Here is a 25,410-nt window from a genome sequence, read left to right as displayed (position 1 = left end):
CTCTGTATCTCCCTCTGTCTCTCCCTTTGTCTCTCCCTCTCTCGCTCCCTCTCTCGCGCCATCAAAACAAAGCCAGTGAGCAGTACTAGTCCGGCCCTTAGTGACAGAGGCTCCCCAAGGTGGGGTCTGCATGATGGACAGGAGGCATAAAGGGACTGTGTTGCCCGTCACTGGAGACAAGGAGGCAAAATGCTCTCTCTCTCTCTCTCTCGCCCTCTCTCTCTCTCTGCCTCTGTATCTCCCTCTGTATCTCCCTCTGTCTCTCCCTTTGTCTCTCCCTCTCTCGCTCCCTCTCTCGCGCCATCAAAACAAAGCCAGTGAGCAGTACTAGTCCGGCCCTTAGTGACAGAGGCTCCCCAAGGTGGGGTCTGCATGATGGACAGGAGGCATAAAGGGACTGTGTTGCCCGTCACTGGAGACAAGGAGGCAAAATGGGGTAGTGGGATGGGGGGGGKATTGCAGGGAGCAGCTGGCATTGAATCCTGTCACTGTCCCTGTGTAACCCTCTGACGTACCCACACACGTACAAGCACATACACACACACACGCCACACACACACATACACAGTAAGATAAACATCGTKATTTACGAAACCCTGGGTATCATATTCATAATCTGTGTCTCATATCTGAAGCCTCCTATCCCTGGAGTGTATTTATTAGAGATGATATCACTTCTGACCACAAGGATTTAATGAGACGATGGGGAGTCTGAATTCTATTATCCATTCAATCTTCAACAGAAAAAACAACAGCTGCACCAAGCCCACCTAGTCACACACACATACACATACGTATGTCCCATAATTTTTTTTTAAATATACACAGTACTAGTCAAAAGTTTGGACACACCTACTCATTCAAGGGTGTTTCTTTATTTTTACTATTTTCTACATACAGAATCATGTAGTAACCAAAAAAGTGTTAAACAAATCAAGATTCTTCGAAGAGATTCTTCAAAGTAGCCACCTTTTGCGTTGATGACAGCTCTGCACACTTTTGGCATTCTCTCAACCAGCTTCATGAATTAATCACCTGGAATGCATTTCACTTAACAGGTGTGCCTTGTTAAAAGGTAATTTGTGTAATTTCTTTCCTTAATGCGTTTGAGCCAATCAGTTGTGCAGTGACAAGGTAGGGGTGGGATACAGAAGATAGCCCTATTTGGTTAAAGACCAAGTGCATATTATGGTAAGAACTGCTCAAATAAGCAAAGAGAAACGACAGTCCATCATTACTTTAAGACATGAAGGTCAGTCATTCAGAAAATGTCAAGAACTTTAAAAGTTTCTTCAAGTGCAGTCATTAAAACCATCAAGAACTATGATGAAACCTGGCTCTCATGAGGACCGCCACAGGAAAGGAAGACCCAGAGTTACCTCTGCTGCAGAGGATAAGTTCATTAGAGGTTAACTGCACCTCAGATTGCAGCCCAAATAAATGCTTCACAGAGTTCAAGTAACAGAACATCAACTGTTCAGAGGAGGATGCGTGAATCAGGCCTTCATGGTCGAATTGCTGCAAAGAAACCACCGCTATAGGACACCAATATGAAGAAGAGAGCAATGGACATTAGACCAGAGGAAATCTGTCCTTTGGTCTGATGAGTCCAAATTTGAGATTTTTGGTTCCAACCAACCGCCGTGTCTTTGTGAGACGCAGAGTAGGTGAACGGATGATCTTTGCATGTGTGGTTCCCGCCGTGAAGCATGGAGGAGGTTTGATGGTGTGGGGGTGCTTTGCTGGTGACACTGTCTGTGATTTATTTAGAATTCAAGGCACAATTATCCAGCTTGGCTACAACAGCGTTCTGCAGCGATACACCATCCCATCTGATTTACACCTCCAGGATGCGTAAGGGCTATTTGACCAAGAAGCAGAGTGATGGAGTGCTGCATCAGAAGACCTGGCCTCCACAATCACCCGACCTCAACCCAATTGAGATAGTTTGGGATGAGTTGGACCGCAGAGTGAAGGAAAAGCAGCCAACAAGTTATCAGCATATGTGGGAACTCCTTCAAGAATGTTAGAAAATCATTCCTCATGAAGCTGTTTGAGAGAATGCCAAGAGTGTGCAAAGCTGTCATCAAGACAAAGGGTGTCTACTTTGAAGAATCTATTTTTTGGTTACTACATGATTACATATGTGTTATTTCATAGTTGTGATGTCTTCACTATTATTCTACAATGTAAAAAATAMTAGAAACAAAGAAAAACCCTGAAACGAGGTGTGTCCAAACTTTTGACTGGTACTGTACAGTCGTGGCCAAAAGTTTTGAGAATGACACAAATATTCATTTTCACAAAGTTTGCTGCTTCAGTCTCTTTAGATATTTTTGTCAGATGTTACTATGGAATACTGAAGTATAATTACAAGCATTTCATACGTTTCAAAGGCTTTTATTGACAATTACATGAAGTTGATGCAAATAGTCAATATTTGCAGTGTTGAGCCTTCTTTTTCAAGACCTCTGCAATCCGCCCTGGCATGCTGTCAATTAACTTCTGGGCCACATCCTGACTGATGGTAGCCCATTCTTGCATTATCAATGCTTGGAGTTTGTCAGAATTTATGTGTTTTTGTTTATCCACCCGCCTCTTGAGGATTGATCACAAGTTCTCAATGGGATTAAGGTCTGGGGAGTTTCCTGACCATGGACCCAAAATATCTATGTTTTGTTCCCCGAGCCATTTAGTTATCATTTTTGCATTATGGCAAGGTGCTCCATCATGCTGGAAAAGGCATTGTTCGTCACCAAACTGTTCCTGGATGGTAGGGAGAAGTTGCTCTCGGAGGAAGTGTTGGTACCATTCTTTATTCATGGCTGTGTTCTTAGGCAAAATTGTGAGTGAGCCCACACCCTTGGCTGAGAAGCAACCCCACACATGAATGGTCTCAGGATGCTTTACTGTTGGCATGACACAGGACTGATGGTAYCGCTCACCTTGCCTTCTCCGGACAAGCTTTTTTCCGGATGCCCCAAACAATCTGAAAGGGGATTCATCAGAGAAAATGACTTTACCCCAGTCCTCAGCAGTCCAATCCCTGTACCTTTTGCAGAATATCAGTCTGTCCCTGATGTTTTTCCTGGAGAGAAGTGGCTTCTTTGCTGCCCATCTTGACACCAGGCCATCCTAAAAGTATTCGCCTCACTGTGCGTGCAGATGCACTCACACCTGCCTGCTGCCATTCCTGAGCAAGCTCTGTACTGGTGGTGCCCCGATCCCGTAGCTGAATCAGCTTTAGGAGACGGTTCTGGCGCTTGCTGGACTTTCTTGGGCGCCCTGAAGCCTTCTTCACAACAATTGAACCGCTCTCCTTGAAGTTCTTGATGATCCGATAAATTATTGATTTACTGGCAGCAATATCCTTGCCTGTGAAGCCCTTTTTGTGCAAAGCAATGATGACGGAACAATGATTCCAGTGACTTTGTGAAAATTAATATTTGTGTCATTCTCAAAACTTGTGGCCACAACTGTATATATATTTTAAGTCGTGGCTGTCATTTGATGTATTTCATGTAGAGTATTTCAACAAACAGAGGTGCCCTGTCCACCTATCCCTCAACCCCGTGTTTTATCACTGGTTGATAAATACTGCCACACCTGTACAGTTTATACATATCATTTTGAATTATTATGTTGGCAAGTAACCATCATGGCCTTTTTGCAGAGCCAATCCAGTTCTCAATCATGGACTAACACCTTTCAGGAATCAACCCGTTCTTGCCTGTACTTGATATTGCACGCATAATGTCAACACATGATCCAAGCCTCACAGAGCTGAAGAAAAAATATCCCTATTCCACCACAAGTTAGTGTTTTTCGTCATGAATGTTGTTCTGGAGGCAGCTCTACAGAGTAGTCTAGCACAGCCACAAAGTCATAAAATCAGATTGTAAACCTAACCCTAACTTTAACCCTAACCTTAACCCTGTCTAACCCTAACCTATTTTCATACATTTTTATAATATAGCCAATTTTTACTTTGCAGCTGGCCTATCTAAGGGGAAATCACTCAGTTTTGCCTCCAGGACAAGACTTGTGACAATAAACATCAACCTGCTATTTCACCACTGCAGAACTCAAAATGTACCCTATCCTGTGACCCACGTATACTTCATCAGATACTTAAGCAATAAGTCCATGAGGGGGTGTGGTATATGGCCAATATACCACGGCAAAGAGCTGTTCTTATGACCGACACAACGCGGAGTGCCTTGATACAGCACTTAGCCGTGGTATATTGGCCATYTACCACAAACCCCCAAGGTGCCTTATTGCTATTATAAACTGGTTACCAACGTAATTAGAGCAGTAAAAATAAATGTTTTGTCATACCCGTGGTATACCACGGCTGTCAGCCAATCAGCATGCAGGGCTCGAACTACACAGTTTATAACTTCATTTGTCAACTGGGTGTTAAAAAGATCCACTGATTCATGAAAATGTGTGTCAAAACAAGCCACACAAGAGCAAACCACCAGAACACGATTCCACCTGGTATCTCATCCACCACACTCTAAACAAACTGTGCAGCAGGAGACACACACACACATGCTCTTTAATAATGGCTAGCTTCCCTAGGCCACTACACCTGCGCCTGTCTGAATAGCAGAGGATTGTTCCGAGGTGATTCAGATGAAAGGTTTAATGACGCCTATGTAGGGGTGGAATACATTAAACGGCTCAATCATGGATCCAGAGTGAGGTGGTGCCCCAGAACATTTACACTGAATGAATGGATCGAGTAATTAGCCTTTAAACATGTAATTGATTCATCTAAAACAAGGGAAGCCTCTGCTATTCATCTTGGTGRATTTATTGTCTTCCACCCTCCATGACTATGTCCTTAACCTCGTTACAGAAAGGGGCTAGGCCAGCCGGGCTTCCCTCCATTTGTCCTAATCAATGGAGCCTGTTCAATCCAGACCTGGGGGGTCAGTGAAATTAAGTACCCAGCTCACACTGCATCGAGTTGGGGCCAACACAGCCTGGGCATGAGGGAGATGAGCATGGCCTTTGTTGCCATGGTAACGCTGGCTAGCCGAGCCACCGCCACCGCCACTTCTCCCTCCCTGTCCCCTCCTTATTTATTTMGCAGATCCAAAATGGCTGCGCAGTGGAACAATGGCACTCCTCCATGACACTGAAGCAAATGTACTCCAAAATGAAATATACACATTTTCACCCTTCATTTTCTCAGAGAGATGATAAAACACTGGTGGAATGGGAGAGGGTGTGTCCTTGTTGGAATTGTTTCCATAGTCTAAACAACCCATATGTCACAGAGTTATGATCCAGAAGTACCATTCCCCAGGGCATAAATAAACAAGATGTATTGTATTGTAGCTATTGATCTAGAGATAAACCACTGCATTAATGGGTTTAATAAATAACCACACACCGCTATAGGACACTGTAGAATCTACAGTGTAGATGGTCAGATATTGCATAATAGAAAGAGTGGGAATGAGCTTCAGACTGGCGGGGAAGCCTCCTTTTGCAGCTGGGTGCCTCAGTGATGGGGGAATGGAGAACTGGGAGTAACCATGCCCAGCAGCCTATCCCATGGCATCACCATGGCGGCAGGTGGTGGATGATGTCTATCATCACAAGACAGCATATGTCTCAGCACCGAAACAAACACATTACCTCACCCGACACACACACACACACACACACACAGTGTAATATCTTATGTTTCTGAACAAGGACATGGAAAATCTATCTGTTTTTTTCTATGCATCGACAGGACAGAACGGCAGCTTCGGGTAAGCTCAAGTGGCAATCTCTAATATTAAGGAAGACTTGAGGTTCTGCTCGCCTCAGTTAGAATACCTCATGGTAAATTGTAGACCATACTATTTACCAAGAAAGTTTTAATCTGTGTTTTTCATAGCTGTCTATTTACCACCACAAACCAATGCTGGCACTAAGACTGCACTCAACGAGCTGTATGAGCCACAAGCAAACAAGAAAATGCTCATCCAGAGGTGGCGCTCCTAGTGGCTGGTTATTTTAATGTACAGAAAATGCTCGTCCAGAGGCGGCGCTCCTAGTGGCTGGTTATTTTAATGTACAGAAAATGCTCGTCCAGAGGCGGCGCTCCTAGTGGCTGGTTATTTTAAAGTACAGAAAAAACTCTTGCTCACCTTTACTCCACACAGAAATGCACCCAGTTCTCACTCTCTCTCCATTTGGCAAATTTGACCATAACTCTATCTAGGGCTGGACGATATGACGGTATTTTTAGTTTTTGAATAATGAAAGTTATACATTTGCTTTGCTTTATCAGTAGTGAGTGATCCTATAGTGGCAACACATACATTCTAAGTGATTTCAATTAGTCTTTCTCCATTKTGATTGTTTTATACTGTTCAATTCAACTTCAACCAAAACAAATTTCAGCAATTTTATAATTTCTGCATTTCCTGCACTCAATTGCAGTGGTGGAAAAAGTACCCAATTGTCATACTTGAGTAAAAGTAAAGATACGTTAATAGAAAATTACTCAAGTAAAAGTGAAAGTCACTCAGTAAAATACTACTTGAGTAAAAGTCTAAAAGTATTTGATTTTAAATATACTTAAGTATCAAAAGTAAAAGTATAAATAATTTCAAATTCCTTATATTAAGCAAACCAGATGGCACCATTTTCTTTTTCTAAATGTATTTATGGATATCCAGGGGCACTCTCCAACACTCAMACATCATTTACAAACAAAGCACGTGTGTTTAGTGAGTCCTCCAAATCAGAGGCAGTAGGTGACCAGGGATGTTATCTTGATAAGCATTCAAAATGTAACAAGTACTTTTAGGTGTCAGGGAAAATGTATGGAGTAAAAAGTACAGTATTGTCTTTAGGTATTTAGTGAAGTAAAAGTAAAAGTTGTCAAAAATAAAATAGTAAAGTAAAGTACAGATACAAAAAAAAATWACTTAAGTAGTACTTGAACATTTTCTTATTTAAGTAGTACTTGAAKGTTTTTTTAACTTAAGTAGTACTTGAAAGTATTTTTACTTAAGTACTTTACACCACTGCTCAATTGAKATAATTTCCACACTGCCACYTAGGGCTGCATGATGTGGGCAAATAATCTAGSACTTATTTTTAACCAAATGTTGCAATTGCGATTTGACTTGCGAATTAGAGCAAAACTGTTGGAATCATGGAAATAGAATGATTATTCTAATTCTATAGTTAGAATATAATAGTGGGCACTTTGAATGCAGTGTTGTTTGAGATGACAACAAATGAAAATGCCAGGGAGGAGTTATTGTGACATGGTASGAAATAAAGTATTTCCTAGGGGACGCTATAAGCTTTGGCTACATTGCATGTTTTCTCTTAGCTATTTCATGTAGCTAATATATTCTTGCTTTGCATATTCCTCTTGATTTAGAAGATACTGTTGCACAAACAACATGCTGATTTAGGTCTACACCATCACTGGTATTATCAGGCTGTATTAGCTAGCTACGTTTGCTCTTACTCAGTACATTTATTTGCTAGCTAGCTATTATCATTAGCGGCTAACAATTAGCATCTCACATATTTAGAGCAACTTGCAAAGAAAAGACAAACTAGCTATTTTCTGATGTAAGAAACACATTCTATTATATGTATTATATGTCATTATAGAACGCTAGTGGATTTATATTAAGAAGCAAAGTGAAAACAGCATTGTTGTCATCAACATTGTTGCATGTGCACGCAAGTGATTCGTGGTTGAGGAACATCAAATGCACTCCTTGAGTGACGGGGGCGTGGCTAGGTCTGTGTGGAAAGTGGCACGGAGAGAAAGAGCGAAGAGAGATGACTAAAGTAGCGAAGTAAACAATAAAAATTGACATTGCACATTACACGCGTATCACATTTAACAAACCAAACATTCAAATACCGGTATAGAAGGTAAAGTAAAAACCCAAACCGGTCCCTGCATCAATACCGGTATATCATAAAATACGGTATACCACCCAGCCCTAACTCTATCCTCCTGATTCCTTCTTACAAGCAAAAACTCAAACTGGAAGTACCAGTGAGGCGCCCAATACGGAAGGGGTCCAATGAAGCGGATGCTAAGCCACTGCACTGTTTCGCTATCACAGACTTGAATATGTTCCGGGATTTATCCAATGACACTGAGGAGTTTACCACATCAGTCACCAGCTTCATTAAAAAGTGCATCAACGACATCGCCCTAACCGCGATCGCACGTACATATCCCAACCAGAAGCCATGGATTACAGGTAACATTCACACTATGTTAAAGGCTAGAGCTGCTGCTTTCAATGAGTGGGACACTAATCCAGACACTTATAAGAAATCCCACTACGACCACCTACAAGTCATCAAACAGGCAAAGCTTAAATACAGGACAAAGATCGAATCCTTCTACACCAGCTCTGATGCTCATCGGATGTGACAGGGTTTGCAAACTATCCCGGATTACAAAGGGAAACCCAGCCGCGAGCTGTCCAGTGACACGAGCCTCCCAGACGAGCGCAATGCCTTCTATGCTCACTTCGAGGCAAGCAACACAGAACCATGCATGAGAGCACCAGCTGTTCTGGATAACTGTGTGATCACGCTCTCTGTAGCTGATGTGTATAAGACCTTTAAACAGGTTAACCTTCACAAGGCCACAGGGCTAGACAGATTTCCAGGACGCGTACTCAGAGCATGCACTGACCAGCTGGAAAATGTCTTCACTGATATTTCCAACCTCTCCCTGACCCAATCATATTTCCAGCAGACCACAATAGTCCATGTGCCCAAGAACGCCAAGGTAACCTGTCTAAATGACTATCGCCCCGTAGCACTCAKATATGCAGCCATGAAATGCTTTGAAAGTCARGACTCACATCAACACCATCCTTCCAGACACCCTGGACCCACTCCAATTTGCATACCTCCCCAACAGATCCACAGATTATGTCATCTCAGATTGCACTCCACACTGACCTCTCCCACCTGGACAAGAGGAACACCWATGTGAGAATCCTGTTCATTGAATACAGCTCAGCGTTCAACCCCATAGTGCCCCCTCCAAACTCATCACTAAGCTAAGGACCCTGGGACTGAACACCTCCCTCTGCAACTGGATACTGGACTTCCTGACAGGCCGCTCCCAGGTGGTGAGGGTAGGCAACAAAACATCCGCAAAGCTGACCCTCAACACGGGGGCCCCTTAGGGGTGCGTGCTTAGTCCCTTCCAGTTATCCCTGTTCACCTATGAGTGCGTGGCCGTGCACGACTCCAACACCATCATTAAGTTTGCTAACAACACGACAGTGGAAGGCCGGTTCCCCTCTCTCCACTGGGATTCTCTGCCTCTAACCCTATTACAGGGGCTGAGTCACTGGCTTACTGGTGCTCTTTCATGCCGTCCCTAGGAGGGGTGCGTCACTTGAGTGGGTTGAGTCACTGACGTGATCTTCCTGTCTGGTTTGGTGCCCCCCCTTGGTTTGTGCCGTGGCGGAGATCTTTGTGGGCTATACTCGGCCTTGTCTCAGGATTGTAAGTTGGTGGTTGAAGGTATCCCTCTAGTAGTGCGGGGGCTGTGCTTTGGCAAAGTGGGTGGGGTTATATCCTTCCTGTTTGGCCCTGTCCGGGGGTATCATCGGATGGGGCCACAGTGTCTCCTGACCCCTCCTGTCTCAGCCTCCAGTATTTATGCTGCAGTAGTTTATGTGTCGGGGGGCTAGGGTCAGTTTGTTATATCTGGAGTACTTCTCCTGTCTTATCCGGTGTCCTGTGTGAATTTAAGTATGCTCTCTCTAATTCTCTCCTTCTCTCTTTCTTTCTCTCTCTCGGAGGACCTGAGCCCTAGGACCATGCGTCAGGACTACCGGGCATGATGACTCCTTGCTGTCCCCAGTCCACCTGGCCTTGCTGCTGTTCCAGTTTCAACTGTTCTGCCTGCGGCTATGGAACCCTGACCTGTCCACCGGACGTGCTACCTGTCCCAGACCTGCTGTTTTCAACTCTCTAGAGACCGCAGGAGCGGTAGAGATACTCTTAATGATCGGCTATGAAAAGCCAACTGACATTTACTCCTGATGTGCTGACACCCTCGATAAGTTCTGTGATTATTATTATTTGACCATGCTGGTCATTTATGAACATTTGAACATCTTGGCCATGTTCTGTTATAATCTTCACCCGGCACAGCCAGAAGAGGACTGGCCACCCCTCATAGCCTGGTTCCTCTCTAGGTTTCTTCCTAGGTTTTGGCCTTTCTAGGGAGTTTTTCCTAGCCACCGTGCTTCTACACCTGCATTGCTTGCTGTTTGGGGTTTTAGGCTGGGTTTCTGTACAGCACTTCGAGATATTAGCTGATGTACGAAGGGCTATATAAAATAAATTTGATTTGATTTGAAGGCCTGATCACAGACAACGATGAGACAGAAAATAGGGAGGTCAGAGACAACCTCTCTCTCAACGTCAGCAAGAAAAAGGAGCTGATCGTGGAGGGGCCGAGCATGCCCCCATTCACATCAACAGGGCTGTAGTGGAGTGGGTCAAGAGCTTTGAGTTTGTAGGTGTACACATCACTAAGGATTTATCATGGTCCACACAGGCCAACATAGTCGTGAAGAGGGCACGACAACGCCTCTTCTCCCTCAGGAGGCTCAAAAGATTTGGCATGGGCCCTCAGATCCTCAAAAAGTTATACAGCTGCACCTCTGAGAGCATCTTGACTGYSTGCATCACCGCTTGGTATGACAACTGATTGGCATTCGACCGCAAGGTGCTACAGAGGGTAGTGCGTACAGCCAGTACATCGCTGGGGCCAATCTCCCTGCCATCCAGGACCTCTATACCAGGCAGTGTCAGAGGAAGGCCTTAAGAATTGCCACAGACTCCAGCCACCCAAGTCATAGACTGTTCTCTCTGCTACGGCATGGAAAGCGGTACCGGTGCACCAAGTCTGGAACCAACAGGACCCTGAAGAGCTTCTACCCCCAAGTCATAAGACTTCACAATAGTAAATAGCTACCCGAACTATGTGCATTGACCCCTTTTCCACTAACTCTTCTGACTCATCACATATGCTGCTGCTACTGTTTATTATCTATTCTGTTGCCTAGACACTTTATTCCTAGGTGTATGTACATATCTACCTAAATTATCTCGTACCCCTGCACATCGACTCTGTACTGGTACCCTGTGCATATAGTCAACTTATCGTAACTCATTGTGAATTTTTTATTACTTTTATTATTAAGTGTTTTACTTTWWAAAAAWATKTATTTTCTTTCTCTCTGCATTGTTGGGAAGGGCCCATAAGAAAGCATTTCACTGTTGGTTTACACCTGTTGTTTACGACGCATGTGACAAATAAAATCTGATTTGATTTGAGTACTGCACCCATACCCTGCCACTGTGCAAGGGTTAGCTAGCTCTCCCCCGGCACTCCTCTGAGCGGTCCACTGCCACATACCTGACATATCCATACAGGCTGATACAAATCTAATCTCTTACAATAATACTGAAGTGATGAAAAGGTTATAATACAAATAGAATGCGGATGTAGACTTCTGTATTTCCCAAAGGTTGGCCTACTGTATCTTTGTTCTGTACTGGTGATGCTGGTATACTTATGCATGTTTGTCATGTATCCTCCAGACACAGACACACAGACACAAAACACATACACAAACAAACTGCATTAATACAAGTTTGCTTCTAAAATCCTGTTTTTGCGTCAGCGAAAGGTCAGTAAACCCAAGCGGGGCGTAATAGAACTCCGGGAGATTAGGAACTCAGTGGTGGCCTGCCTGCCTGTGCCGAGGAGACTGGTGGTCGATTAGTCTTGGGTTCCTGGAGGCAGCAGGATTATCTAAGAGAGGCTGGTGGGGGTCGGGAGGCCGTTGGGCTCAGAAACAGATCCCTGTCCGGAGTGTGAGAAAATATGGGAGTGGCGCAGGCGCGGGGAGGCAGGGTCCATGACAGTTTGACGAGGAAACGTGATGGGATTCCATCCAGGACACACAGACACACGCACTGTGGACCATTGTCAGCCAAGGTCACAGACAGGAAAATACAGCAAAACCCTCTTACAGACGAGCTCACAGACACTTTCATGGTCTCTTTCCTTAGAATGCATCATCAAGCTTTCATCAGCGTGTCAGAATTTTAAAGAGCCACTGAACATGCTGATTGGCACGTGTTTTTCTGWTGCTCATTACAAAAATTACATTTCAGTCTTGGAGGTGTCTTTCCTGACCGATTCTGCATTTGGTTAATGATGTTTGTCCCCCATGAGACACTGTAGAAGCCTATTTCACTTCCTCAAAATCCCCAGAATGAATCTAAGATAACTCAAGAAATCTGTAATTAATGTTGATGTTTTTGTGAGGATGTTTAAGTTGAGCAATTTTAGATCTAACTAAAGTGTTGGGTGCAATATTTCGAAAGTAAAAAAATATGTGACATGTTGCCTTACGTGAACAAAGTTGGGCTGCTGGGCAGGTCTGTCTCACCGTCTATGCTATCGGATAGAGAGCAATCAACGCAAATGTTCACTCCATGTTAGTGAGCAAATGTACATGGTCAAATCAAAACCCAACCTTCATTTACCCGTTGTGACGCACGGATGTTCCAAATTCTGTTTTAGACGAGACTGACTTTACAACCAATACACGCAGTCAGTCAGGAAAGCAAAGGCCAGCTTTTTCAAGCAGAAATTTGCATCCTGTAGCTCTAACTCCAAAAAGTTCTGGGATACTGTAAAGTCCATGGAAAACAAGAGCACCTCCTCCCAGCTGCCCACTGCACTGAGGCTAGGTAACACGGTCACCACTGATAAGTCCGTGATAATCGAAAACTTCAACAAACATTTCTCAATGGCTGGCCATGCCTTCCTCCTGGCGACTCCAACCTTGGCCAACAGCCCCGCCCCCCCCGCTGCTACTCGCCCAAGCCTCCCCAGCTTCTCCTTTACCCATATCCAGATAGTAGATGTTCTGAAAGAGCTGGAAAACCTGGACCCATACAAATCAGCTGGGCTTGACAATCTGGACCCCCTATTTCTGAAACTGTCCGCGCCATTGTCGCACCCCCTATTACCAGCCTGTTCAACCTCTCCTTCGTATCATCTGAGATCCCAAGGATTGGAAAGCTGCCGCGGTCATCCCCCTCTTCAAAGGGGGAGACACCCTGGACCCAAACATGTTAACGACCTATATCCATCCTGCCTGCCTATCTAGGTCTTCGAAAGCCAAGTCAACAAACAGATCACTGACCATCTCGAATCCCACCGTACTTCTCCGCTGTGCAATCCGGTTTCCGAGCCGGTCACGGGTGCACCTCAGCCACGCTCAAGGTACTAAACGATATCATAACCGCCATCGATAAAAGACATTACTGTGCAGCCGTCTTCATCGACCTGGCCAAGGCTTTCGACTCTGTCAATCACCATATTCTTATCGGCAGACTCAGTAGCCTCGGTTTTTCTAATGACTGCCTTGCCTGGTTCACCAACTACTTTGCAGACAGAGTTCAGTGTGTCAAATCGGAGGGCATGTTGTCCGGTCCTCTGGCAGTCTCTATGGGGGTACCACAGGGTTCAATTCTCGGGCCGACTCTTTTCTCTGTATACATCAATGATGTTGCTCTTGCTGCGGGCGATTCCCTGATCCACCTCTACGCAGACGACACCATTCTATATACTTCGCCCTTCCTTGGACACTGTGCTATCTAACCTCCAAACGAGCTTCAATGCCATACAACCTCCTTCCGTGGCCTCCAACTGCTCTTAAACGCTAGTAAAACCAAATGCATGCTTTTCAACCGTTCGCTGCCTGCACCCGCACGCCCGACTAGCATCCCACCCTGGACGGTTCGACCTAGAATATGTGGACTCTATAAGTACCTAGGTGTCTGGCTAGACTGCAAACTCTCCTTCCAGACTCATATCAAACATCTCCAATCCAAAATCAAATCAAGAATCGGCTTTCTATTCCGCAACAAAGCCTCCTTCACTCACGCCGCCAAACTTACCCTAGTAAAAACTGACTATCCTACCGATCCTCGACTTCGGCGATGTCATCTACAAAATAGCTTCCAATACTCTACTCAGCAAACTGGATGCAGTTTATCACAGTGCCATTCGTTTTGTTACTAAAGCACCTTATACGACCCACCACTGCGACCTGTATGCCCTAGTCGGCTGGCCCTCGCTACATGTTCGTCGTCAGACCCACTGGCTCCAGGTCATCTACAAGGCTATGCTAGGTAAAGTGCCGCCTTATCTCAGTTCCTGGTCACGATGGCTAACCCACCCGCAGCACGCGCTCCAGCAGGTGTATCTCACTGATCATCCCTAAAGCCAAAACCTCATTTGGACGCCTTTCCTTCCAGTTCTCTGCTGCCTGCGACTGGAACGAATTGAAAAAATCTCTGAAGTTGGAGACTTTTATCTCCCTCAACAACTTTAAAAAATCTGCTATCCGAGCAGCTAACCGATCGCTGCAGCTGTACATAGTCCATCTGTAAACTACCCACCCAATTTACCTACCTCACCCCCATACTGCTTTTATTTATTTACTTTTCTGCTCTTTTGCACACCCAGTATCTCTTCTTGCACATGATCATCTGATGATTTATCACTCCAGTGTTAATCTGCTAATTGTAATTATTCGATTTATTGCCTACCTCATGCCTTTTGCACACATTGTATATAGATTCTCTTTTTTTTCTACATGTTATTGACTTGTTTATTGTTTACTCCATGTGTAACTCTGTGTTGTCTGTTCACACTGCTATGCTTTATCTTGGCCAGGTCGCAGTTGCAAATGAGAACTTGTTCTCAACTAGCCTACCTGGTTAATAAAGGTGAAATAAATAAAAAATAAAATAAAAAAACAACCAAAATGATCCTATTTAGAATTTGTAGTCAATTTGGACACTAGAATAACTGTTTCTGACTCATATCAACGCCACATAGGCTGTTTTCAAGGGATTTGATGCTTTTTAAAAGACAGTCGCTCTTTAACACAGAGAGACTAATCTAATTATTGTCACTAGGATAATTTGAGTGTTCTGCATTCAAGTAATACCCACCCCCTGCTCTCACTGTCTTTTGTTGCTTGAGAATAAATATTGAAGTAAATATGAGAAACGCTGAATACTGTTGCAATGTCAACAACATGCTAATTGCATTATATTGCTTTGAGCCGTAAAACATATGAACTATACTTGGAAATTAGTTGGGCGTCCTTCCAGGATTGAAATGCTTTTCGCTGAAAGGCCCAGTTCTAGAGGGCAGGACAATGCCAGCACTTAGGCTGTGTATGAGAGGGCCACGTTCTCAGCATGGGGCACATATCAACAGAACCAGGGCGATGACAGAGGCCTTGCCCACAAAGACCTGTTGAGACCTGAGTGTGGCCAGACAGGAAATAGTACTTATTATAGCGGACTTGAAGAAGAGAGATTGATTTCGCCCCTCAATATCCTTAGCTGATAGCTGTTAACAAGATAAATGCAGTAACTTCAGGTTAGGTCAATATTCAAGATTCAGATGAGGAAGAGTATACATTTAGATGATGAAATGCATGTAAGAGATGCATATACTACAGCTATTACTTCTGCCTGTGAGAAGAACTAGTCCTCATCCATCCAACCACACACACACACACACACACACACACACACACACACACACCACACACACACACACACACACACACACACACACCACACACACACACACACACACACACACACACACACCCACACACAACACAACACACACACACACACACACACCACACACACACAGAGAGAAATACATACAAAACTACAGAGCAAAAGCCCAAACTCTCTTCGCTTCACTGTCAGCTTCACTGTCAGCAAAGTCCAAGTGCTTCCCCAGACAGCTTCCAGCAGTCCTTTCACAGGGAAGCTGCATTTCAGATGAGCAGAGAAGGCTGACGTGTCTAGGCTTGTATGTCTCTATTGCTTTAATATTGCACTCATCTTGTTGTCTGTATTCATAGATCTCAGGTGCTTAGGACGGCATATTAACATTTGTGTTGAAGCTTGTCCCTACTTCTATGATCTCTAACATAGCCAGCAATGCAGTCCCATGGGAAGCATGCATGCTGGCGTTATGTATACACAGATGGAATTCAAGCCTGCATTTGCCAACCTTTCATTGGCCTTTTCCCTATTGCCACAATTTAATACCACTGAAGTAAAACACTGTAAATGATCCATTCTCAGTAAGGCTGCTTGCAGACCCTGTTGGTTTCTGGTAATCTCAAAGCTTTGCACCGTGTCGAGATAAAACATGGACTGGCTGCTTGACAGTGTACACCAGCCTTCAGTCAGTGCTGGGGTAAAATCTTCATAAAAGCCCTGCTTTAAAATAAACTCACACAGAGGCACTGCAGAGAGGAGACATACAATCACAGTGTTGTCAAGAGACCATGGTGTATTCATTAGAGGAATGAATTGTACATAAACAGCCATTGCTGTTAAGTCCACTCCTGTCATGGACACTGCTCTGTCTCTTTTTTATATACAACCCTTATTTTACCTGATAAGCTGACTGAGAACACATTCTCATTTACAGCAACAACCTGAGGAATAGTTACAGGGGAGAGGGGAGATGAATGAGCCAATTAGAAGCTGGGGATGATTAGGTGGCCATGATGGTAAGTGGCCCAGATTGGGAATTTAGCCAGGACACCGGGGTTAACACCCCCACTCTTACGATAAGTGCCATGGGATCTTTAGTGACCACAGAGAGTCAGGACACCCATTTAGCGTCCCATCCAAAAGACAACACCTCCTCCCCTATTCGGGGAACTGAGTTTTCCCAACGGCTCCTTTACTGGACCTATGCAATCTAATGGTAAAATAGGTCATTGTGTGAATAACATGCGGTTAACACACTGCGTCCCCGAATCAATATGTGACATGCTATATTTGGTAACAAGGTCACGAGGAGGAGTTGTTGAGGCTGTATGGGGAGCGAGTGACATCATTCCAGTCTCGAGTCTAGGCCGCTTATTTTAGATGGAGATGACTTCCAAATGTCTTCTCGGGTGAGAGCTTCTGTCCATGGAGAGGGAGATATCCCCTGCTGTATTTGAGAATGTCACATTTTATTCAGTGTCAATGTCACACGAGCGCCCCTCCAGGCAACACACACGACATGATATTCATTGTAATCAAATATTCATAGAATGTAGGCCATTTATATTTCAACTAACTGAATGATATGTTTAAGCTCAAGTAGGGAGATTGGGCAAGGGAGAAAAATGTAGCAGTGTGTGATGAGTCCAGACAATGTGTTCCCAGTCTGATTTTACCTGCTGTGCTCTGGGATCAATAATGTTAAAATGTCTAGTCTTGAGTTCGGCAAACACATCCATCAAGACCCTTCATTAGCTCTGGACAACAGTATGTGTGTGTGCATATGTGAGTGACTCTGTGTCTGTTTGTGACCATGTGTGTTTGTGAGTGACTGTGTGTTCATGTGTGAGTGACTGTGTTTGTGACCATGTATATTTGTGAGTGTGTGTTTGTGAGTGTGTGTGCTACATTAGCTGTYGATAGCATCACAAGGCTAGGACTGGAGCCTTTACATCCCAGAGTCCAGTTTCTAAGTGTGTGGAGATCAACCCACTTGACTTTTCATTATTGCACTGTCTGCAGAGACATCCTACATTCTCAAAGAACACATACTAATGTGTCGCACCATGATACTGTACATGAAACAGTTTGAGATAACCAGTCCTATCAAGTATTATCCATTTGACTAATAGGATAATACAACACCCTTGATTATCAACTGAGCTTATCCCACACTGTATCATTATCATACTGTTGATAACCTTAAACTGTGGAATACTGAACTCACTGGATCATAGCTCACTGTAAGAGGAGAGGAATCCAGTCCACTGCCAAGTGCATAGCATCATGTAGTGTGGTTTAAAGATACATCTATCATGGGCGCTTCCTCAGCAGACTCCCCCTCAGAGCTGACTAAGCTAAGCCTAGCCTGTCGGTTTCACCAAAAGCCTTAGCATCGCAGTCATTTTCATACAGAGGGGAAGAAGAGAATCAAAACAACCTCATTAATAACAGGACTAATGTCTTCCAGACGCTAGCTGTTGTAAGCCGGGTTATTTCACGAAGAGAGGATGCCCATCTCCTGACAAGAAGCAGGGCAGTCGTGGTGCGTCGAGACGGTGCCACACAGTGTCTGCTGGCACCAGGAAGAAACAAAACAACCCCCCCAATTGCCAGTTAACACGCAAAGAACCTCCCCCATGCACGCTGCCCAAATAACTCAACAAGGACTGCAGCCTTGTAGTTGACCACAATGCACAACACCGTGCCAATCTCAGCAGGAAGGCAACAGCTCCCAGGCACCGATACAGTGACTGGCCAATCCTGGCTTGATGGTAAACAGTGGTGGTTGGTTCATGTCCTAATGTCGTGMCAGTGTGGGAGCGGGGGAGGGCAGAGCAATGAGTGTGATAGTGTTTACCCAGCAGCCTCTCTGGCTCACCTCTGAACCTCTGTCTCTCCACAGCCTGGAGCCACCACCCTGTGGCCTTCACACTTTAAACGCCACAGTGTTACACCATACACATTAACACGCAGCATGACACAATGGCTGGGCTGGCTGGGCGGGTCACACAGCACAGCATCGATTCCTTAGACTCACTCTTCTAAGGCACTGTGTTTTTCTAGGATGCATTCCAAACTATTACCATTCTGTATCTGGGCTTTTATGCAGAGCTGTATTGGTGCTTGGAATGCTTCCTTTCATAAAAGATAAGTATTGGTTTATATGGAGTATCGATTGGTATGCAATAAAGAGGCAGTGGTGTAAAGTAATTAAGTAAAAACACTTTCAAGTACTACTTAAGTCTTTTTTGGTATCTGTACTTTACCATTTTATTTTTGACAACTTTTACTTTTCCTTCATTACATTCCTGTACTTTTTACTCCATACATTTTCCCTGACACCTAAAAGTACTCGTTACATTTTGAATGCTTGCAGGACAGGAAAATGGTCTAATTCACACACTTATCAAGAGAACATCCCTCCTCATCTACTGCCTCTGATGTGGCAGACTCACTAAATACAAATGCGTTGTTTGTAAATGATGTCTGAGTGTTGCAGTGTGCCGCTGGCTATCCGTACATTTAAAAAAAAAAAAAAGAAATTGGTGCCATCTCGTTTGCTTAATATAAGGAATTTGAAATGATGTATACTTTTACTTTTGATACTTAACCCTCCTGTTGTGTTCGTTTCATGTTAATTAATTCTGTGTTCCCGGTCTAAAATGACCGCCCTCATTATAGCTGATTATAAATCCATAATAATACATATATTATCACCTAATGTTGTGTTAGATCTTTTTATCAACTTAAGTTCTTGTGAACATTACAAGTGTTGAACTTCTATTTGCTATTTATGGCCTGTAGGCCGCATTGACCTGAGCTCATACAACTCATTTTGAGTAAAAAAAGCATAATGTCTGGATTATTTTGACTATAACAAATACTCAGATGAAACATATTGTGCTCTTTATCACAGATTACTCTCTGTCAAAGTTTAACAAGGACATTTGTTTTGAAACCATTTCAAATGTTTAAATAGTGGCACAAAATAACATCTGTTGTGTTCCCAGTCAAAACTGACCGGAATGATTTTATTAGCAAAGAAAGGACATAGGCCCAAAACTACACATGAAAACTTTACCATATTACAAAATTAATGTCTGAACACATTAAAGAACAAAAGTAACAATAACCGTATTACTAACAATAACAAAAACATTAAAACATTCAAATGTTCACAATCTGTCAATCAATGGTGGTTACATTTTGTGTGCTCTCATGCACATGTTGGACAATCCCTGGTGGTTGTTGCATGTGCCTTGCAAATATATGCACTGCATTTACGGCACATAATGCTTGTTTTGACATCTCTTGGTGCACACAGATTCCTTTTGTCTCTTCTGTCTCTGGCGGTTGATGATCTTGCTTCTGGCCCTTGTATATCTCTCACCAATCCAGCAGAGGATGGTGTTGGAGGAAGGTGTGGGCACCTTTGAATGAGGGGTGACACCGTGGCTTTCCCCAACTCTTCCAGGAATAGTCTCCTGAAGAATTTCCTCTGCTTCCAGCCTGGATTCACCTCCATCCACACCACAAAGGCGCTGTAGGCCGACACATCTAGGATGTTGAAGAACACCACCATGGGCCAACGTGCCGTCATCCTCTTACAAGAGAATATGCCAGTAACCTGCAAAAGTGCAACAATCAGTGAATAAAATAATGAGTACATTCAAGTGATACTTCATGTGAAAAATTGTTAAAAATTGCATCAAAGCGTTGTTTTAATTTATCACATCTAAAACATATTTACATATTCAAATGAACAGAATTGACTCCATATTGTTCACAAATTCAATGAGCATTTCACCAAACAACAACATGTCTTATTTTTATGGTGCAGATAAAACAATCTGGTAATAGAAAAAAAAGGTACGAGACTTGAAAGATAAAGAGTAACAAACCTGATCAAGGCTGTCAGCTCCTCTTTGTTCCTGTTCTAATCCAGCACAGCGTTGGGCTTCTTGTCCTCCCTGGTACTCACAGCGGCATCCCTGTGCAAAGTTGTCATCAGGAGCACATTCTTCTTTTTCTTCGGGCAGTAGGACACAAGAGTGMGTYTATCYGTGAAMMCAAATTTAGAGGAAAAACGATCCTTGTCCTTGGTAGTGAGTAGGCAGGAGGCAACTCAGGCATGCTCCTTCTGARCATCCCCACCATGGTCATTTTTMMGGGAGCAGCTCCTGARCAAGAGCATATGAGGTSAATAAATTGTCACATGTTATGTTGTGSCCCTGGAGACCTSCAGTKATTTCCAGGACCACCCACTTCCCCTGGTTCCTTTCAGGAACACCGTCAGTAGYTTCCCCTGGTTCCTTTCAGGAACACCGTCAGTAGGTTCCCCTGGTTCCTTTCAGGAACACCGTCAGTAGGTTTCCTGGTGTAAACCTGCATGTTCCAGGCATAACTTGTCCTGACATCACATGCTGCCCATATCTTTATTCCATATTTAGATGGTCTGCTTGGCATGTACTGTTTGAATGGGCAGCGACCAGACGCTCATCCACTGTGATGTCTGGACTTGGGTTATAGATGAGTGGCAGGCGCTCCACACACTTGTGCCAAACCTCTCTGATCGCTGCCAGCTTGTCTTGTTGACAGCGGCCTGGTCTTGTATCACAGTTGTCGAAGTGAATCACCCGTGACAACATGTGAAATGTCTGGAGTAACATAGTGGCATGAAAAATTGCCCGATCAGACTCTGGATCCCATAAACTGGTGGTAGATTTGTTTCTGGATCTGTACACACCAGCCAAAATCAAGAGACCCACGTCTGTCCGGTCTACCTCCTTCCAGTTATCTTTGTAAACGTGTCTCCCCTCCAAGTTGGTCATGTTTATCACTATAGTTTCGATTGACTGTCAGGAACAGTTCGAAGCAGGATTTTATGTCATCAACCCGGGATATGGCGTATCTTGTTGGCCCTGGGCTCATCCTGATAACATTTTCAGCTGACAACTGACCTCTCCTCTCAGGTAGGGATGAAGACCAGGACAAATTCCCATTCTTTGACCGGAATGTAACAACAACCTCAGCAGGGCCCTCTTCCTCATCACTGGATTGTTTCACATCGGTTGTCTCTTGGTCTGGATCTTATTCTGTGTTGTCTTCAACTTCTGACACTTCCTGCTCTAATGCATCTTCACTGTCCGTTTCCTGGCCTCTCTCCTCCTTACCAGTGTCATGATCAAAGATATGATCAAGAGCCTCACATACAGTATATCGTTTGGTCATTGTGCTGCCATAGAAGGAATTGTGAGCAAGGCCTCAAAATGAAAGTGACGTGTGTGTGTGTGTGTTACTGTGTGTGTGTGTGTGTGTTTATTTAAAAAAAAAAAAAAAAATCACCAGGTAGGCTAGTTGAGAACAAGTTCTCATTTGCAACTGCGACCTGGCCAAGATAAAGTATAGCAACTCGACACATACAACAACACAGAGTTACACATGGAATAAACAAAACATACAGTCAATAATACAGTAGAAAAATAAGTCTATATACAATGTGAGCAAATGATGTGAGATAAGGAGGTAAAGGCAAAAAAAGGCCATGGTGGCGAGGTAAATACAATTAGCAAGTAAAACACTGGAATGGTAGATTGCAGTGGAAAGATTTGCAAGGTAGAAATAGAAATAATGGGGTGCAAAGGAGCTAAATAAATAAATAAATACAGTAGGGGAAGAGGTAGTTGTTTTGGATAAATTATAGATGAGCTATGTACAGGTGCAGTAATCTGTGAGCTACTCAGAGAGCTGGTGCTTAAAGCTAGTGAGGGAGATAAGTGTTTCAGCTTCAGTGATTTTTCAGTTCCAGTCATTGGCAGCAGAGAACTGGAAGGAAAGACGACCAAAGGAGGGAATTGGCTTTGGGGTGACCAGTGAGATATACCTGCTGGAGTGCTTCCTACGAGTGGGTGCTGCTATGGTGACCAGTGAGCTGAGATAAGGCTGGGCTTTACCTAGCAGAGACTTGTAGATAACCTGTAGCCAGTGGTTTGGCGACGAGTATGAAACGAGGGCCAACCAACGAGAGACATACAGGTCGCAATGGTGTGGTAGTGTATGGGCTTTGGTAACAAAACGGATGGCACTGTGATAGACTGCATCCAGTTTGTTGAGTAGAGTGTTGGAAGCTATTTTATAGATGACATCACCGAAGTCGAGGATCGGTAGGAAGGTCAGTTTTACGAGGGTATGTTAAGCAGCATGAGTGAAGGATGCGTTGTTGCGATATAGGAAGCCGATTCTAGATTTAATTTTGGATTGGAGAGGCTTAATGTGAGTCTGGAAGAAGAGTTTACAGTCTAACCAGACACCTAGGTATATTGTAGCTGTCCACGTATTCTAAGTCAGAGCCGTCCAGAGTAGTGATGCAGGACGGGCGAGCAGGTGCGGCAGTGATCAGTTGAATAGCATGCATTTTGTTTTACTTGCGTTTAAAGCAGTTGGAGGCCACGGAAAGAGAGTTGTATGGCATTGAAGCTCGTCTGGAGGTTAGTTAACACAGTGTCCAAAGAGGGGCCAGAAGTATACAGAATGGTGTCGTGTGCGTAGAGGTGTATCAGAAAATCACCAGCAGCAAGAGCAACATCATTGATGTATACAGAGAAGAGAGTCGGCCCGAGGATTGAACCGTGTGCACCCCCATAGAGACTGCCAGAGGTCGGACAACAGGCCCTCCGATTTGACACACTGAACTCTATCAGAGAAGTAGTTGGTAAACCAGGCGAGACAATCATTTGAGAAACCAAGGATGTCGAGTCTGCCAATAAGAATGTGGTGATTGACAGAGTCGAAAGCCTTGGCCAGGTCGATGATTACGGCTGCGCAGTAATGTCTCTTATCGATGCGGTTATGATGTCGTTTAGGACCTTGAGCGTGGCTGAGGTGCACCATGACTGGCTCTGAAACCAGATTGCATAGCGGAGAAGGTACGGTGGGATTCGAAATGGACGTAATCTGTTTTGTTAACTTGGCTTTCGAGACCTTAGAAAGACAGGGTAGGATAGATATAAGGTCTGTAGCAGTTTGGGTCTAGAGTGTCACCCCTTGAAGAGGGGATGACCGTGGCAGCTTTCCAATCTTTGGGATCTCAGACGAATACGAAAGAGAGGTTGAACAGGCTAGTAATAGGGGTTGCAACAATTTCGGCAGAAAATTTTAGAAAGAGAGGGTCCAGATTGTCTAGCCCAGCTGATTTGTAGGGGCCAGATTTTGCAGCTCTTTCAGAACATCATCTATCTGGATTTGGGTGAAGGAGAAATGGTGGGGGCTTTGGCGCGGTGCTGTGGGAGGGTGCCGGGGCAGTTGACCGCGGGTAGGGGTAGCCAGGTGGAAAGCATGGCCAGCCGTAGAGAAATGCTTATTGAAATTCTCAATTATAGCGGATTTATCGTGGTGACAGTGTTTCTTAGCCTCAGAGCAGTGGGCAGCTGGGAGGAGTGCTCTTATTCTCCATGGACTTTTACAGTCCCAGAACTTTTGGTTTTGAGTTAGTACTAACAGGATGCAAATTTCTGTTTTGAAAAAAGCTAGCCTTAGCTTTCCTAACTGCCTGTGTATATTTGTTCCTAACTTCCCTGAAAAGTTGCATATGACGGGGGCTATTCGATGCTAATGCAGAACGCCACAGGATGTTTTTGTGCTGGTCAAGGGCAGACAGGTCTGGAGTGAACCAAGGACTATATCTATTCCTAGTTCTACATTTTTGAATGGGGCATGCCTTTATTTAAGATCGGTGAGGAAGGCACTTTTAAAGAATAGCCAGGCATCATCTACTGATGGGATAAGGTCAATGTCATTCCAGGATACCCCGGCCAGGTCGATTAGAAAGGCCTGCTCGCAGAAGTGTTTTAGTTGTACCTGGTAGGTTCATTGATAATTTGTGTGAGATTGAGGGCATCCAAGCTTAGATTGTAGGATGGCCGGGGTGTTAAGCATGTCCCAGTTTAGGTCACCTAGTGCACGAGCTAGCACGAGAAGATAGATGGGAGCAATCAATTCACATTTGAGTATCGAGGGCCACAGCTGGGGGCAGAGGGAGGTCTATAGCAACGGCAAACAGTGAGAGACTTGTTTCTGGAAAGGTGAATCTTTAGTAGTAAAGCTTGAATTGTTTGGTACAGACGTGGACAGTAATACAGAACTCTGCAGGCTATCTTTGCAGTAGATTGCAACACCGCCCCCTTTGGCAGTTCTATTCTTGGCGGAAAATGTTATAGGTGACGATGGAGATTTCAGGGTTTTTGGTGGTTTTCCTAAAACCAGGATTCAGACACGGCTAAGACATCCGGTGTGACAGTGTGCTAAAAGCAGTGAGTAAAACAAACTTAGGGAGTAGGCTTCTAATGTTAACATGCATGAAACCAAGGCTTTTACGGTTACAGAAGTCAACAAATGAGAGCACCTGGAGAGTGAGAGTGGGGCTAGGCACTGCAGGACCTGGATTAACCTCTATACACCAGAGGAACAGAGGAGGAGTAGGATAAGGGTACGGCTAAATGCTATACGAACTGGCCGTCTAGCACGTTCGAACAGAGAGTAAAAGGAGCAGGTTTCTGGGCTCGATAGCATAGATTCAAGGCATAGTGTACAGACAAAGGTAAGGTAAGATGTGAGTACATTGGAGGTAAACCTAGGCATTGAGTAATGATGAGAGAGATATAGTCTCTAGAGACGTTTAAACCAGGTGATGTCATCGCATATGTGGGAGGCGAACAACATGGTTGGTTAAGGCATAGTGAGCAATCTTCTCTCTTT

General features: G+C 44.2%; 1 protein-coding gene and 1 pseudogene across 9 annotated transcripts in view; both read right to left on the bottom strand.

Moving 5' to 3' along the window:
• LOC111969988 (ephrin type-B receptor 2-like) overlaps positions 1 to 25,410 on the bottom strand; it is a 182,979-nt gene that overhangs the window by 61,860 nt on the left and 95,709 nt on the right. The gene's annotated exons all lie outside the window — the stretch shown is intronic.
• On the bottom strand, positions 20,874 to 21,948 carry LOC139028372 (piggyBac transposable element-derived protein 4-like; annotated as a pseudogene).

This window comes from Salvelinus sp. IW2-2015, linkage group LG11 (assembly GCF_002910315.2).
Source record: "Salvelinus sp. IW2-2015 linkage group LG11, ASM291031v2, whole genome shotgun sequence".
In the NCBI taxonomy this organism is placed as follows: domain Eukaryota; kingdom Metazoa; phylum Chordata; class Actinopteri; order Salmoniformes; family Salmonidae; genus Salvelinus; species Salvelinus sp. IW2-2015.
The sequence above is the reverse complement of the archived record's forward strand: the minus strand, read 5'-3'. Positions and strand labels throughout refer to the sequence as shown.